Source organism: Oryx dammah, unplaced genomic scaffold (genome assembly GCF_014754425.2).
Source record: "Oryx dammah isolate SB20612 unplaced genomic scaffold, SCBI_Odam_1.1 HiC_scaffold_26, whole genome shotgun sequence".
Lineage (NCBI taxonomy): Eukaryota > Metazoa > Chordata > Mammalia > Artiodactyla > Bovidae > Oryx > Oryx dammah.
In genome coordinates, this window is record NW_024070210.1 from 84580256 (window position 1) to 84596965 (window position 16710).

General features: G+C 40.3%; 1 protein-coding gene across 1 annotated transcript in view; it reads right to left on the minus strand.

Annotated features, from left to right (window-relative positions):
* Positions 1 to 16710, minus strand: part of LOC120852501 (membrane progestin receptor gamma) — an 89778-nt gene that overhangs the window by 33894 nt on the left and 39174 nt on the right. The window lies entirely within an intron of this gene.

A 16710-nucleotide genomic window follows, 5' to 3' on the forward strand; every position in this document is an offset into this window, starting at 1 on the left:
TTGCGACCCCATGGACTGAAGCACGACAGGACTCCCTGTCCCTCACCATCTCCCTAAGCTTGCCCAAGTTTATGTTCATTGCATCGGAGATGCCATCCAGCCATCTCATCCTCTGATGCCCTCTTCTCCTTCTGCCCTCCATCTTTCCCAGTATCAGGGACTTTTCCAATGCATCTGTTCCCATCAGATGATCAAAATACTGGCGCTTTAGCTTCAGCATCAGTCCTTCCAGTGATTATTCAAGGTTGATTTTCATTAAAATTGACTGGTTTGATCTCCTCGCTGTCCAAAGGACTTTGAGGAATCTTCTCCAGCATTACAGTTCAAAGGCATCAGTTCTTTGGCACTCTGCCTTCTTTATGGTCCAGCTATCACAACCATTCATGACCACTTGGAAGACCATAGCCCTGACTATACAGACCTTTGTCGGCAGAGTCATGTCTCTGCTTTTCAACACACTAAGTTTGTCATAGCTTTCCTGCCCAGAAGCAATCGTCTTCTAATTTCATGGCTGCAGTCACCATCTGCAGTGATTTTAGAGCCCAAGAAGAGGAAATCTGTTACTACTTCCACTTTTCCCCTTCTATTTGCCATGCAGTAATGGGGCCGGATGCCATGATCTTAGTTTTTTTAATATTTAGTCTTAAGCTGGCTCTTTCACTCTCCTTCACCCTCATTGAGAGGCTCTCTAGTTCCTCTTTGCTTTCTGCCATTAGAGTGATATCATCCACATATCTGAGGTTGTTGATGTTTCTCCTGCCTATCTTGATTCTAGCTTGTAACTCATCCAGCCCAGCATTTCTCATGATGTGCTCAGGGTATAGGTTAAACAAACAGGGTGACAGGATCATACATATTGATAATTATCTAAAATGTAAGTAGATTAACTACGTCAAACACAGACATGGACTGGCTGAACAGATGAAACGTGTGCATATATGCACTTCCACTTACCACATCACTCTGCTTGATCCTCCAAAGTGTATGTAATTATTTTATATTGTTAGGTTAATCACGTTTTCATTATGGCTTGCAATTACAATTATCTTTTATTTTTTGTCAAAACTGATAAACATCCTCTACAATTGTGATTATGTAGCTATTACTCACTTAATACCATTGTATCAGGATTGTTCAACAGAAAAATAACAGAATTCTGTATCACCAAAACTACCATTTAATAGAGAAACCTGCAATCACTTTTTAAAACACAGATGCATATCAGAATTATCTTAGAATTTTCTAAAAAATACAAATGCCCAGGTATTGTTTTTTTTCCCTCCAGACTGCAGATATGTTTCTAATGAGCAGCCATGTTTAAAAACAACTGGACTATATGAGGATCTCTTTTATCTAGTTTCTTTCACTTTTTCTATTTCATATTCAGTCTCTCATTTCACTTAGTTTATGTTTTCTGATTTCTCCAGCTCCTTTTTTTTTTTTATGTCCTTTCTCAAGTCTTTATCAAGCTGAGCAGAAAAGCTTCTATATACATATATAGAAATAATATGTATAATATATATTTTTAGAAAACTTAAAAATTTTATCCTAACTAAAACATTTATGGTATTTTGATTCCACTTGTTTGACTTAGTATGAATAGAATGCTAGATCTATAATTTAAAAAAATAGATATGCAACAAGCCACAAAGGTTTACTGTATAGCACAGGGAACAATAGTCAATATCTTACAATAACCTATAATTGAAAGTATTTTCAAAAATAATATATGTGTATATGTATAACTGAATTACACCAAAAAACCCCAGGATTCTACTTTTTGAAACTTGGTAAGGTTTATCTTTTAGCTAGTTTTTCTAATGTCCTATGGAAATCTAATTACAATGTATGAGATACAAAATTTTAAATACATTTGTATAGGATATAAAATTAATATAAATATAAATCTATCACATACAAATTATTAATGACATCACTCAAGATGCTTCTATTCTTATTTTTTCTGCACTTAATAAAATATTCTCAGAGAACTATTAATATGTCTTACTATGACTATATATTTTTTCTTTTCCCTTATATTTTTTCTGATTTTTGCTTTATGCATCTTTGTTTCTTTGTTGTTAGGTGTCTAATCATTTATGATGTCTATCTTTTTTGTGAATTTTACCTATTATCATTAAAAATATTCATCTTTGTTTCATTTAAAAATAAAAAAACATTTTTTAAGGGGGAAAAAAAAGAGGTGATAAAGTCAAAACAAGAGGGATACTCTAATCTAACTGGTGTCCCTCACAAGAGGACGAAATCTGGACATGCAGGGAGGCCCCAGGGATACGCAGGCAGAGGGATGACCCAGGGAGGTCACCGCAGGAAGGTGGCCCTCTGCAAGCTAAAGAGGGACCTCAGAGAAATCCAACCCTACTGGCACCTTGATCTTGCACTTCCAGCCTCCAGAACTGTGAGAAAATAAATTTCTGCTCACCAGAAATTTAAGCCACCCAGTCTGTGCTACTTTCTATGGCAGCTCAAGCTGACTAAGACAAACTGTGAGTGGTGAGGTTGAGTGACAAAGTCTCTAAGCCAGCGCCTCTCCACGGTCCTTCCGCAGGTGTCTGAGATCACCGGGGCGGTTGGTGGGGCTGGGGCATCTGCGTTGCCAACATGCTCTCAGGGCATGCAGACATCGCCACTATGTCTGGCCTCCAGCCCAGGTTCCTGGCTCAGCATCGTGCTGTCACCTCCCTGCCTGGAATATAGTTTATCACCGAAGAGGAGGTGCCCTTTAGATAAGTTAAGATGAAACCAAAGACACGGGCATGAAAAGTCAAGAGAGGGCACAGTGAGACACCAGCAAGGAGTCTGGTGAGGTGTTGGTGGGCAGAGGCCTGGAGAGAATGGGGAGGGAAGAGAGCAGGCCACAGATTGCTATGTCAAGTATAACCCGTCATTTAGTGAGTACCTCAAGGTCCCTGACACTGGGTCTGACATCAAGCCACTGTCTCATGCAGAATAGACCGTGGCTGGTCCTGGTAAAAGAAAACACTGAAGTTCTCAACCTAAAGAGCATAAAACATCACTGGTACACAACCCACGCACAATTACTAGAACTGCAAATCGACTGAATTAATAGCCAACCATTATTGGTATTAAGCAATTACAAGTAAAGGTCAATTTAGAATATTGGGGGCAATGTTCTTTAAAAAATGTGTTCAGTATTCAGTCAAGAATGAAGTAGCTTTCCAAACATTCAATGCCATATTTATATAAAATGATGGTAAATTTCTTCTGACCAAACATGTAAGATGGAAGCAAAGTAGTGAAAAGAAATGATCATTGTATCTAGGATGGAGGAGCCAAAGGATATTAATACTTTAATGAACAATAAAGTGAAAAAAAAAAGACATATAGTACGTTCTTAAAAAGTAAGGTGCAGGTAGGGTGTACCAGGGTGAGAAGTCCATTGAATGATGGGCATAATACAGAGTGCTGATCTATAGAAGAAGTGATGAAGGAGAAACGGTGGAGCATCTCGCCAGTATAATAACATATACTATATAAGTACTCTTGCCTGGAAAATCCCATGGACAGAGGAGCCTGGTGGGCTGAAGTCCATGGGGTTACTAGGAGTCGGACACAACTGAACGACTTCTCTTTCACTTTTCACTTTTATGCACTGGAGTGTTCTTGCCTGGAGAATCCCAGGGACGGGGGAGCCTGGTGGGCTGCTGTCTCTGGGGTCGCATAGAATTGGACATGACTGAAGCGACTTAGCAGCAGCAGCAGCATATATAGAATAATATCAGTATAATGATACATTCCATCAGTATAATATATAGTCTTTGATCTAAGAACTAGAAAACCAATTTTAAATTCTAGGCATTGATTTAAAAATCTGCCATGGGCAAGCTTGTGATAACATGATTGGAAAATCTGTAGTAGGCAAAACAATGTCCTCCCAAGAACGTCCTTGTCCTAACTGCCAGCACCTGTAAGCATGTTAGGTTACATGGCAAAGGGGAGTTAAGGTCATGGGTGGCATTCAAGCGGCTAATCAGCTGACCTTAAAATAGGGAGATTGTCCGGACTATCCAGGTAGGCCTAATGTAATCATGAGGGTCCTTAAAAGCGGAGGAAAGGAGGAGATGTGGCTATGGAGGAATGGTTGACAACTGCAACACTGCTGGCTTTGAAGGTGGAGGAAATGGGCCGGGAGCCAAGGAATGTGGGTGGTCGCCAGAAGCTGGAAGAGGCAAGAAAACAGATTCTCCCATCGAGCCTCCACTGACACTTTGATTTTAGTCTAGCAAGACCCGTGTGAGACTTCTAAATGACAGCACTGTAAGATAATCTATCCTCTTTTTTTTTTTTTTAATCTATCCTCTTTTTAAGCTATCAGATTTGCCATAATTTGTTATGGTGACAGGAGAAAACTAATACAAGGTGGAATTTGTCCCCAGATCCAAAACCATTCTTAGAACTGGAGACGGTAGCACATGGTTTCAGTTTCTTACTAGGACAACTGATGCCTTGCTTTGAAACAATTCAAAGATTATATGTGACATCCTCTGAAGTTTCCCCAATATGGGACATCTTGCTGAAACACATATCAAATCTGACCATAAACTACTCTTACGCATGCAATGGGAAGGCCAAATAAATGTCATTACACACTTAGATAAAATTTAGGCAACATGACAAAGAAATCAGTGAAACAACAGAAGGTCCTCAAATAGAGCAAATCCCACCTTTTTATGGGAAATGACGCTGGTTTTGAACCTGAGCTGTCCACAGATATTTGCTATGGGATGTGTTTAGCAAAAGCCTCCAAAAAATCTAGATTTGGCTAATTTCACTTTTAAAGGGATTAAAAATGTATATTTATTATTTTAAATATCTCTAGAACTTTTCTAAAGGGACCACACATGAAATATTCAAGAAAAATGATATTTCAATAAAATAAAATTCAAATAAGGACACAAGAACGTCTGTGGACTATGAAAGAGAAGATTCACAATCTTGAAATTGATTCCCACAGAAATTATTTTTCTGGACATTGTTGACTGAAGTATAATAACTGAGCAAGATACTACTTTCAGTTTTTTTAATAATAATTTTTTCTTGAAAAAAAGAAAAATCAAGTAACTATAGATACAGATACTGTTTTAAGAGAGTGAAAACAGCAACATAAGATGATTCATATGAATTTAAAATATTTCATAATTCTAGTGCTCAGTTATAATCATTATATGAAACTGCATTACCATGTTTGAAACTGACAAGCAAAATTTATAGTAATTTCTGATTCTAAAGGTGGCTTTAAGAATATTTTTGATAATTCCAGTTCCTCTGCCTCAGCAGAGTTGAGTAAAAAGTCAACAGAAATTTCTTGCAAATGAAAGTAACTAAAATTTTTAAAAAATATCTAAGAACTATGATTCATGAATAATGATCTAATTTGGCATCATTGTTAATAGAACATAAATTATGTGATAATGTTGATTACAAAGTTATCATAATTTTGCTGAAGTGAAGGCAAGAAAAATAAATGTTATAGAATAAACATGCAAATTTATGAATTATGTGTATTCAGTTCAATTCAGTTCAGTCACTCAGTCATGTCCGAGTCTTTGCAACCCCATGAACTGCAGCACGCCAGGCCTCCCTGTCCATCACCAACTCCCAGAGTCCACCCAAATCCATGTCCATTGAGTCGGTGATGCCATCCAACCATCTCATCCTCTGTCGTCCCCTTCTCCTCCTGCCCTCAATCTTTCCCAGCATCAGGGTCTTTTCAAATGAGTCAGCCCTTTGCATCAGGTGGCCAAATTATGGAGTTTCAGCTTCAACATCAGTCCTTCCAATGAACACCCAGGACTGATTTCCTTTAGGATGGACTGGTTGGATCTCCTTGCAGTCCAAGGGACTCTCAAGAGTCTTCTCCAGCACCACAGTTCAGAAGCATCAATTCTTCAGTGCTCAGCTTTCTTCACAGTCCAACTCTCACATCCAAACATGACCACTAGAAAAACCATAGCCTTTGTTGACAAAGTAATGTCTCTGCTTTGTAATATGCTATTATACTCATTCAAACATCACTAATTCATCAACATCATATCCAGACATGTACAATAATAATTAAGTTCAGTTGTCTTGGCATTCTATTGGCATTGTGCTAAGGTGCTCCAGTTGTGTCCAACTCTTTGCAACCCCATGGGCTGTAGCCCACTAAGCTCTTCTGCCCATGGATTTCCCAGGCAAGAATAGTGGTATGGGTTGTCATGTCCTCCTCCAGGGGATCTTCCTGACCCGGGATCGAACCCGCATCTTTTACGTCTCCTGCACTGGCAGGCAGGTTCTTTACCACCAGCCCCACCTGGGAATCACAGTTTTACATATTGTTTTTTTGTCATTATGAAGGGATTTTTGTCAAGGTAGAATTCATGTAACTATGAGCTTCATTTTGACTTTTACATATTTAGACATATAGTCTGTGACCTTTATTTATTCTGATTCAGATCCAGCGCATGGCAGGGGAAAACCCAGTTTTATTTGTTCATCATGAGAGCACTGAAAGGTAACGACTGTCAAGCCCATTCTACAGATGAGGAAAGTGAAGTTCTATGAAATGGAATTTCCAAAGTCAGAAGAAATACCAGAAGCAAGATGCAAACCCTTGTTAGTTAGATTGAAAAGCCCAGGATGCTTCACTACATCCAGCCTAGTGGAGTCAAGGATTGCTACAAGCATTTCATGGATATGCTAGATGTTATAAAAGTTTTCAGAAGGAAGGGATGGCTGGACCCTTGTGATGCAGAAAGGGCCTGGAAGAATAGCTGGGGAACTTCTGGTTCTGGTAGAATGGTGGATTAGATGTTATGAAGATCCTTCAAAGAAAACAACTAAAATGCAACATGAAGTCTGAATCATGTACTGGATAAATGTATTAGCAAGATGGCACAAAAGGAAGAAAGCCATAAAGCCCTCAAACAAAGGAAACCAGGAACTCTATGAGGTACACTGCTTTCACCATCAGAGTTTCTGCTGCCAAGCTTTGCAAATAAAAGATGAAATCCAAGACCCATCAAAAGCAGGGAATCTAATAGGTGACTTCATCAATAAAACTAGGACTTTAAAGATAAGTGACTGCAAAATAAATCTTACCAGACAGAACAAGACAGTTACAAAAGTTGTCTCTCTGAAAAAAAAAAAAATCTCTCCCAAGAATTTAGGACCATCAGCTCATCTTCACAGGGGGTCCGTGGTCCAAATCCATACCACCACCATGGTCCGAGAAGTCTCAAGTGGAAAACTTACCATGGTTACAAACAGAAATCAAAGTTTTAGTTTCCTCAGGCAAGTAACAAAACAAATGCAAATCCTCTCTGAAGAATTTCTATTTTAATACAAGCATGCACACACCTGAAAACAAAATGCCATGAATGAGAAACAGCAAAAACAGGAGACAGCAGAAAGACCAAAGAACAGATACTGAAATATAAAATAATTATGTTCAAGTATGTTTAAAGAAAGAGCTAAACATAGAAACAATAAACAAGCAGATTTGAAAAGAAGATAATGCAACTTTAAAAAATTGAAAACAAGAACAAATAAAAATTCATTGAAAGGATAAATAGCATAGTACACCAAGTTGGTGGGGAAATCAGCCAACTGAAAGTACATTCAGAGAAACTACCCAGGATGCAGTCAGAGAGATTACAAAATAGAAGATGTGAAAAAGCAAATAAGAGACATGGTGAAAATTTCTCTGGAAGGAGAAAATACAGTGATTCTGATGTGATATTTGAAGAGATAACTGGTAAATGTCTATAGCTGTTGTTCAGTCGCTAAGTTGAGTCCGAATCTTTGCAACCCCCATAGACTGCAGCACACCAGGCTACCCTGTCTTCCACTATCTCCCAGAGTGTGCCCAAATTCATGTCCACTGAGCAGGTGATGTTATCTAACCACTTCATCCTCTGCCACCCCCTTCTCCTTTGGCTTTCAATCTTACCCAGCATCAGGGGCTTTTCCAATGAGTTGGCTCTTCGCATAGGTAGCCAGAGTACTGGAGTTTCAGCTTCAGCATCAGTCCTTCCAATGAATATTCAGGATGGACTTTAGGATGGACTGGTTTGATCTCCTTGAAGTCCAAGAGACTCTCAAGAGTCTTCTCCAGCATCACAATTCAAAAGCATCACATGTCTAGGCCTGTAAATGTCTAGAATTGCTGAAAGCCACTAGTCCTCAGATCCAAGAAGAGGGGCAGAGTAAAGACAGTTGGTGCTCACCACATACTCTAAGTGCTTTCTTACACGTCTCAGACCTTCTTGTCATTAGATTGGGTCCATGTTGACTGTATCTGGTTGCAATTAATTCCAGGCCAGGGCAGTGAAAGAATGATGCCCTCTTGTCATGGACTTGGGATGCAACCCTTCCACTCTTAAGAACTGAGCCACTCATCCCCCAGTGGAAATCACTTTTGGCTGAAAACGGCTACATTGCCCACTTTATGCTCACTGCTAAAGGGCAGCACACCCCCCACCCCCCCCAACTAAGGATGGATACAAAGTCCTGGCTTTCTTTTCTCCTTGGGGACAATTCTGAAGGATCAACCCTGCTCCAGAGCTCCCTGGGGGGTCAGCTGAGGCCTGTGATGGGACTTCTCCTTCTACCCAAGCCTGCTTCCCCCTCTTACTTAAGTATTGTTCCTCATGAATTTCCCACATGCAGCTCTTTTGTCTCAGAGCCTGTTTCCAGGAAATCCAACCTAAGACATCTCTCCCTCTTCCCCTTCTGTGGCGATGTAGGAGGCCACATGTTCCCGATGGAACAGCTAGAAGGTGGCTAACCTTTTATTCTCCTGGACACTTCACAGTTCCTCACTGACCACTTAGCTGGGTAATGTCAGCAAGAAGTCAACCTTTGCTCTGTTAAGACATTATTGACCACGACATATTAATACCATGTAAAGATAGCTGGAGTAACCACTAAACTGATAAATTCAGAGAATCTATCTAGCATATTAATTACAAAACAAGGGAAGGGAAAAGAGCATGTTCAAAAGGAAAAAAGAAAAGAATGTAAAACTTAAGGAATGCAGGGAAGGGAGGACAACAGAGAAAACAGGACAAATGCACAAAGATGATCAAACTAAATGCAAACATTTCAATACTCATTATAAATAGGAACAGACTAAACCATCCCTCTAAATGACACATGTTGCCAAGCAAGATAAAATCCAACTGTACCGTTTACATGAGACATAACTGAAATATAAGGACAGGGAGAGATTATTAGCCAAAGTAAGGAAAGAAATAAATCAGACACATAGCAAAAACAGTAAAGCTGGAGTTACTATAGGACTATCAGACAGATGCTAAGACAAAAAGCATTACTAGATATAAAGAGAACCACTTTTAAAAAATAATAAGAACTTTACTTCACCAGGAAGATAAAATTAAGAACTTAGATGGACCTAAAAAACACAGGCTCAAAACATATAAAGCAAAAATTGACTTATCTACATGGAGTAATTCACAAATATGACACCACTGTAGAAGATTTTAACACATTTCAATTATGGATAGCTTAAGCAAGCATAAGTTGCATAAGAAATCAAAATGGAAGTTAGAAATTAATTAGAACTGCATATGTGGACTGCAGTTAAAGCAATACTCTGGAAGAAATATATATATATATATATATGTTTAATTGTTTATATTATGAGGTAGAGTGATTAACTTAAGAAGTTAGAGAAATAATAGTAAACAAACCCAAAGTAGAAGGAAAATAATAAAACTAACAGAGACATCAGAGATATAAAATACATTATAGAGAGAATCCACCCAGCCCAAATCATCTTCTTTTCAAATATTTTTTTTTAAAAGACAAACTGGCAAGATTAACCAAGAAGAGAACATTAAAACAAAGACCACATATTCATGTCAGTTGACACAGAAAAAGTATTTCACAAATCCAACACCCTTTTGTGATCAGAAAATACTCAGTAAAATAATACAGAACTCCTTTAAACCTAAAAGGCCGTCTATGAGAAACCCAGAGCTAACATATAATAGAAAGCTTTCCTCCCACCATCAGGACATCCGCTCTCACCACCTCTATCCAACATTGTAGTGGAGAGTCTAGGTAAGTCAACTGGACAAGAAAAAGAAATAAAAACCATCAAAATTAAAATGCAGAAGCAAACCTATCTCCATTTGCAGATGATATAATTTTTACATATAGGGATTTCTAAAGGAGTCACTAAAATACTGTTAGAACTATAAATACTGTTAATAAATTAATTCAGCAAGCATGTAAGATACAATATATACAAAACTTGGTTTTACTTCTATATCCTAGCAAAGAAAATCTGAAATAAATTTAAGGAAGCAATTCCACTTACAACAGTATCAAAAACCACAAAACACTTAGATATAAACTTAACAAATCATTTTACTGGTACAATTTTACATACTGAAAACTACAAAACATTGCTGAAAGAAATTAAAGAATACCTAAACAAATGGAAAGGCAGCCCATGTTCATGGATTTAATTTACTTAATAATATTAAGATGGTAATGCTTCCCAAATCGATCAACAGATTCAAAGGAACCCCTATTAAAATCCTGGTTGCATTTTTTTGGGCAGAAACTGACAAATAGATCCTAAAATTCATAAGGAAATGCAAGGGACCCTGAACAGTCAAAACAACCTTGAAAAAGAAGATCAGAGTTAAAGGACTCATACCTCCCAATTCCAAAACTCACAACAAAGCACGGTAATCAAGACAATGAGGTACTGACATAAGAATAGACAAACAGATCAATGGAATAAAACTGAGAATCCAGAAATAAACCTTCACATTTACAGTCAATCAATTTTCAATAAAGGTGTTAAGATAATTCCTGAAGAAATAATGAACAGTCTTTTCAACAAATGCTGTTGGGACTGCTTGATATCCCATACTAAGAAAAAAAAAAAAAAAAACCAGAATAAAGCTGGACCTCTATCTCACACCACCCACAATAACTAACGCCAGTGGTAAAGAACCCATCTGCCGATGCAGGAGACGCAGAGACATAAGAGACAAGGGTTCAATCCCTGGGTTGGGAAGATCCCCTGGAGGAGGGCATGGCAACCTACTTCAGTATTCTTGACTGGAGAATCCCTATGGACAGAAAAACCTGGTGGGCTACAGTCCATAAGGTCACCCAGAATCGGACACGACTGAAGCGATTTAGCACACAAGCACAATAACTAACACACACACACAGAATGGATCATAGACTTAAATTTTAGGGGTAAAACTCTTCAAAGAAAATATAGGAGTAAATCTTCATGACCTTGGATAAACCAAACGTTTTTTAGTTATAACACCCAAAACATAAGCAACAGATGAAAAATGATATTTTCTGTTGCTGCTGCTGCTAAGTCACTTCAGTCGTGTCTGACTCTGTGCGACCCCATAGACGGCAGCCCACCAGGCTCCCCCGTCCCTGGGATTCTCCAGGCAAGAACACCAGAGTGGGTTGCCATTTCCTTCTCCACTGCATGAAAGTGAAAAGTGAAAGTGAAGTCACTCAGTCGTGTCTGACTCTTAGTGACCCCATGGACAGTGGCCCACCAGGATCCTCCATCCATGGGATTTTCCAGGCAAGAGTGCTAGAGTGGGGTTAGATAATATTAAATTTTAAAACTTTCATGTTTCCAGGGATACCATGACTAACATGAAAATGCAACCATAGAATGGTAGAAAACATTTTCAAACCATGTATCTGATAAGGACTTGTATTCAAAAAAGAACTCATACAACTCAGCAACAAGGACAAACGACCCAACTTAAACATTGGCCAAAGACTTGAATGGACATTTTTCTGAAGAAAGTATACAAATGGCCAATAAGCACATGCAGAGAAGCTCAATATCACTAATATTTAGGAAAATTCAAATCAAAACTACAGTGAGATCTCACCTCATATCTGTTAGGATGGCTACTGAGAAAAAAACAGAAAATACCAGTCATCTAAATTTAGGGGCAGTCTACAAAAAGAAGGAAATTCTGATATACGCTATAACATCAATAAACTTGAAGACGTTATGCTCAGTAAAATAAGACAGTCACAAAAAGACGAATACTGTATAATTTCACTTGCACGAAGTACTTAACGTAGTCAAATCATAAAGACAAAATGTATTAATGGTAGTCATCAGAGACCAGCCAGGAGAAAATGGGGAGTTCTTATTTAATGGGTACAGAGTTTCAGTTTTACCAGATAAAAAGGATTATGGAGATGAATGGTAGTGATGGCTGCAAAATAAGGTAACTGTATTTAACACCACAGAACCATGCACTTAAAAATAGTTAAGATGGTAAATTTTAGGTTAAGCATATTTTGCCACAATAAAAGAAAAAGTTACTCCTAGATTTATCATGTGGCCCAGCCATTCCACTCCCAGGTGTGTACCTAGAGAAATGAAAATATGTCCACACAAAAACTTGTACACAAATAACTCGTACATAGCATTACTCATAATAACCAAAAAAAAAAATGGGAACAACTTAAGTGTTCACCAATTGATGAATGAACAAACAAACTGGTATATCCATAAGTGGAATACGATTCAGCCATAAGAACAAATAAAGTACTAATCCACGCCATAGCACATATGAACCTTGAAAACACTATGCTAAGTGAAAGAATGCATTCACAGAAGGCCACCCACTGCATGATCCCATTTATATGAAATATCCAGAATAGGCACATCCATAGAGACGAAGTAAATTAGTGGTTGCCACAGGCCTAGGAGTGGGGGCAGTGGGAAATGCCTGCTACTTGGTACAGATTTTCTTTCCAGGGTGATGACAACATTCTAAAATTGATTGTGGTGATGGTTTTGTACAATATACTTTGTGTGTGTCAACATATTAAAACTCACTGAGCTGTGTCCTCTTAAAGGGAGTATTTTATGGTAGCAGCAGTAGTGCTAGTCACTCAGTCCTGTCCAATTCTTTGCAACCCCATGGACTGGGCTCCTCTGTCCCTGGGATTCTCCAGGCAAGAATACTGGAATGGGTTGCCATTTCCTTCTCCAGGGGATCTTCCTGACCCAGGGATCGAACCTGGGTCTCCCACATTGCAGGCAGATTCTTTACCATCCCAGCCACCAGGAAGCCCCATAAATTATATTTTAATGAAAGTGTTTAAAAAAACTTTCGACAGAAAATTCAGCTGTAGCATCAAGTTGTCCCTTGCACAGTTCCACCGTGTCATTCACATAGAGTAAGAGATAAATGATGCTCCCCTGAGGTGAGCAACATGATGGTCCTGATCGAACAGCTTTAGAGGTAAAGCCTACCAAGTAGTCAGGAATGCATGATTCTAATATTACACAATTTTTTCTATAGAATAAAATTGCAGCACTCTCCAACTCATCTGTGGTTGCCATCATCTTAATCCCCAGTGCAGGCAAGGGCAGTATAAGAAAGAAAAATTACAGGCCAACTCAATAAATAGATTGAAGGATCCTAGTCAAAAATATCAGCTGATTGCAGCAACAGATTAAAAACATACCCCATCATGACCAAGTAATATTTAAATGCAATGTTGGTTTAACGTTAGTAAGTCAATCAATGTAATTAACCACATTAACAACTTTCAAATGAGTCATATATGACCATCTCAGAAGATATATGATACAAAAAAAGAATTTATTACTGATTAGAGGGGGGAAAATATCCTAGGAAACAAGGGATAGAAAGGCAGGTTATTTAAATATACACACCCAGAGAAAGAGCTAACATTAAGTAACAAAATGCTGAAAGCATTTCTTTGGATTAAAATCAAGAACAATACAAAAATGCCTGCAATCACAATTCACTTTAATAAAGCTTCTGATTCCCACGGTGGTGATCTAGGCACTCACTCTGAGAAATCCTGGGCTGGAGAAAACCAGTTGCTATGAGCTGACTCCTTGCTTCCAGGTGCCCAAGCCCACCACCCAGCACCACTGATCTGGCTCTGCTTCTGCTCCTTCATTGTTAGCCCAACAGTCTCTTTCATTTTTCTTGGATCGTCACAGTATATCCGTGAGATAGATATTATCTCCATTTCACAGACAGGGAAACTGAGGCTTAGCATTACGAGTCTTGTCCAAATTCCCACCGTAAGTGGCAGAGCATGGTGCAAGGCTGAGAAAAGGTTTCCTTTCCCTCTCTAGAGCTAGCACCTCAGGAACCCTCCTGCCTGTGCCCCTAAATTAAGGCCTTCCAGACAATGTGGTGAGTTTACCTGTAGCCTGGGGGCCAGGGCTATCATTAACAAAAGATCCTCAATATGACCCAAAATACTCTTGTTTCCTGGCCAAGGGTCATGCCACGTTCCACATGAACTTGCTGTCTAGACGTCCCTGTTTGTCTCTAGGTTGGGTTTGGGTAGGAATCAACACCTAGACATTTGTTCCATTCTTTGAGCTCTTTGTTCACGTCTTTCAGAGCTCCCTAATGTACCCAGGTCTGTTTTTTAGGCACAAGGGAGACTTGAAATTATGAGGCATGCACCTTCCACAGGAAGAGAGAACTGTCCTTTCCTGTAAGTAAGCCATTAGCAGGATTGCGCCGGAATAAAGGATGCCAAGAGGTGGTGCCCCACCCCTCCAGGGATGGGTGAAGCTCGGAGAGGGTAGGGAAGTGGCCTAGGCCACACAGCTGGCTAATATATGAAGGGAGAGGCAGCTGTACAGAGCAGCGTGCAGAGGTGTCAACCAACAGCTGAAGGGAGAGGGCACCAGCAGCTCCACGCAGGAGTCAGAAAGGAGGATGGATGAAATGGAGGGGAGGAGATGGAGTAACCCTTCTTCAAACAGAGATCAAGAAAGGTGAATGTCCGATCCAGTGGGGAGACTAGAGAGAGCACCAGTGTGGTTGGAGAAGTGGGTTTAATGGATAAAAAACAATGGAGGAGGTGGATAGGGGTCAGGCCAGGGAATACCAGGCAGGGAGCTGGGGAGGGAGTCTATGGGAGGGGCAGTTCAATGCCTCCTCCCAACACACTCCACTCCTCCAAGTGCGGAGGGCACAGGAGAGTTGATAATAACAGCCAACATTACTGACTTCATCACATGCCGTGTACTTCCCATAGGTTGCCTCACTTAATTTTCACCACTACCCTAGGAAGCAGATTCTAGCACCACCCCATTTTACAGATGCAGAAACTGAGGTCGGGAGATTAAGGTCACTCTGCGGACCAAGTATTGGAACCCAAAGAGCCCACCAAAAGTAAGCTTAACATTTCTATGAAGTCTCCTATTTTAAATATTCACGCACATTATGCATTTTCTCCTTAAAATGGTTGCATCTGAATATTTTTAAGATGTCATTCCTCCTCCCCAACTAAATCCTCAAATAAAACCACCCTCCAGACAGGCAGAGCCACTGTGTTCCCCCTGGGGCTGCATGACCCTTGCACATGATGCTGGGAAGCCAAGTAGTGGATGTGGGAGCCAAAGGAAAGTTTTGAAGGAAACAGATGTGAGACGTGATGTTGGCCCCTGTCTCTGACTAATGCCATTGTACTAAAAAGAAAACTGTCGTCTCCACCATTTATGGAAAACTGGACAGAAGACACAGCATCTCCAGCCTCAGGGCCCATCTGGGTCCTTATCCTCAGAACCCCCATACATTCAGAATCCCAGCAGGGGACCCAAGATCCCCAGTGAGAACACCTTTTTCTCTTGTATTTCTTTCCTGGGCACAGTCTTGAACCCACCCTTGACCAAAACTCCCAGGAAGACATCCAAGAAGATACCTGTAACCTCTGCCCCAAGAATCCCCACACCTGCCCCATGGTTTCCCAGCTCCAGGTCTTCACTCATACCCTTCCTTCCACCTGGAGTGCTCTCCCCACCTCCCAAATGCTACCCATCCTCAAAATGCATCTTACAGCTCATCCCCTTCACGGAGCCTTCCCTGATCCCCTCCTCCCCCAAGCGACCAACCCCTCCTCTGAACAAATGTGCCCCTCTCTGAGCATACACCCTAACCCACTTGGCCGTGGAAGTGCTCCTGCACGATTTTAAATCTTCCCAACCAACACAGAGCCCCTTAAGGGCAGGCTTGGTATGTGATTCTTCTCTGGGCTCCACACACAGTAACGCCTTGCACGTAGTAGGCAGTCAATAAAAATGTCAAGTGCATCAATCAAAGGATCACTCTGTTTCCCTACTCATCTCAGCCACTAGTTCTCTGTGGGTAGAACCAGCCAGGGAAACGCACCAGGAAGACACCCACAGCCTCGTGAGAATGCAGGCAGGACCCCTGCTCGACAGCACTGTGGGGACCCGGCTTCATTTCCAGCGTGTCTGTTACCTGCTGCATCTTCAGCTCCACCCTCCAACAGCTCCACAGCCTTTTGATTTCACCCCAGTGCCTGCTGGCATCACCTAGCCTTGCAGGCTTTTAGGGAGAGGGTCTAGTGGTCTGTCTCTTCTTAGTCTTCCACTCACGGTGCCAAGATTGTTTGGGACTTTGTTTTTTTTGGGGGGTCATAAGGGCTGGGCAGTCAGCTGGGTGGAAAGGAGCTCTCACCCACCTTTCCCGTGACGTCTTCCAGGTGAAACATCTCACCATGAAATAACAGTTATTCTTTTTCAGTCAAAAAGGAAAGAAATATGGACACTTCCCTGATGGTCCAGTGGTTAAGACTCTGTGCAGGGGACACAGGTTCGATTCCTGGTTCAGGAACTAAGAT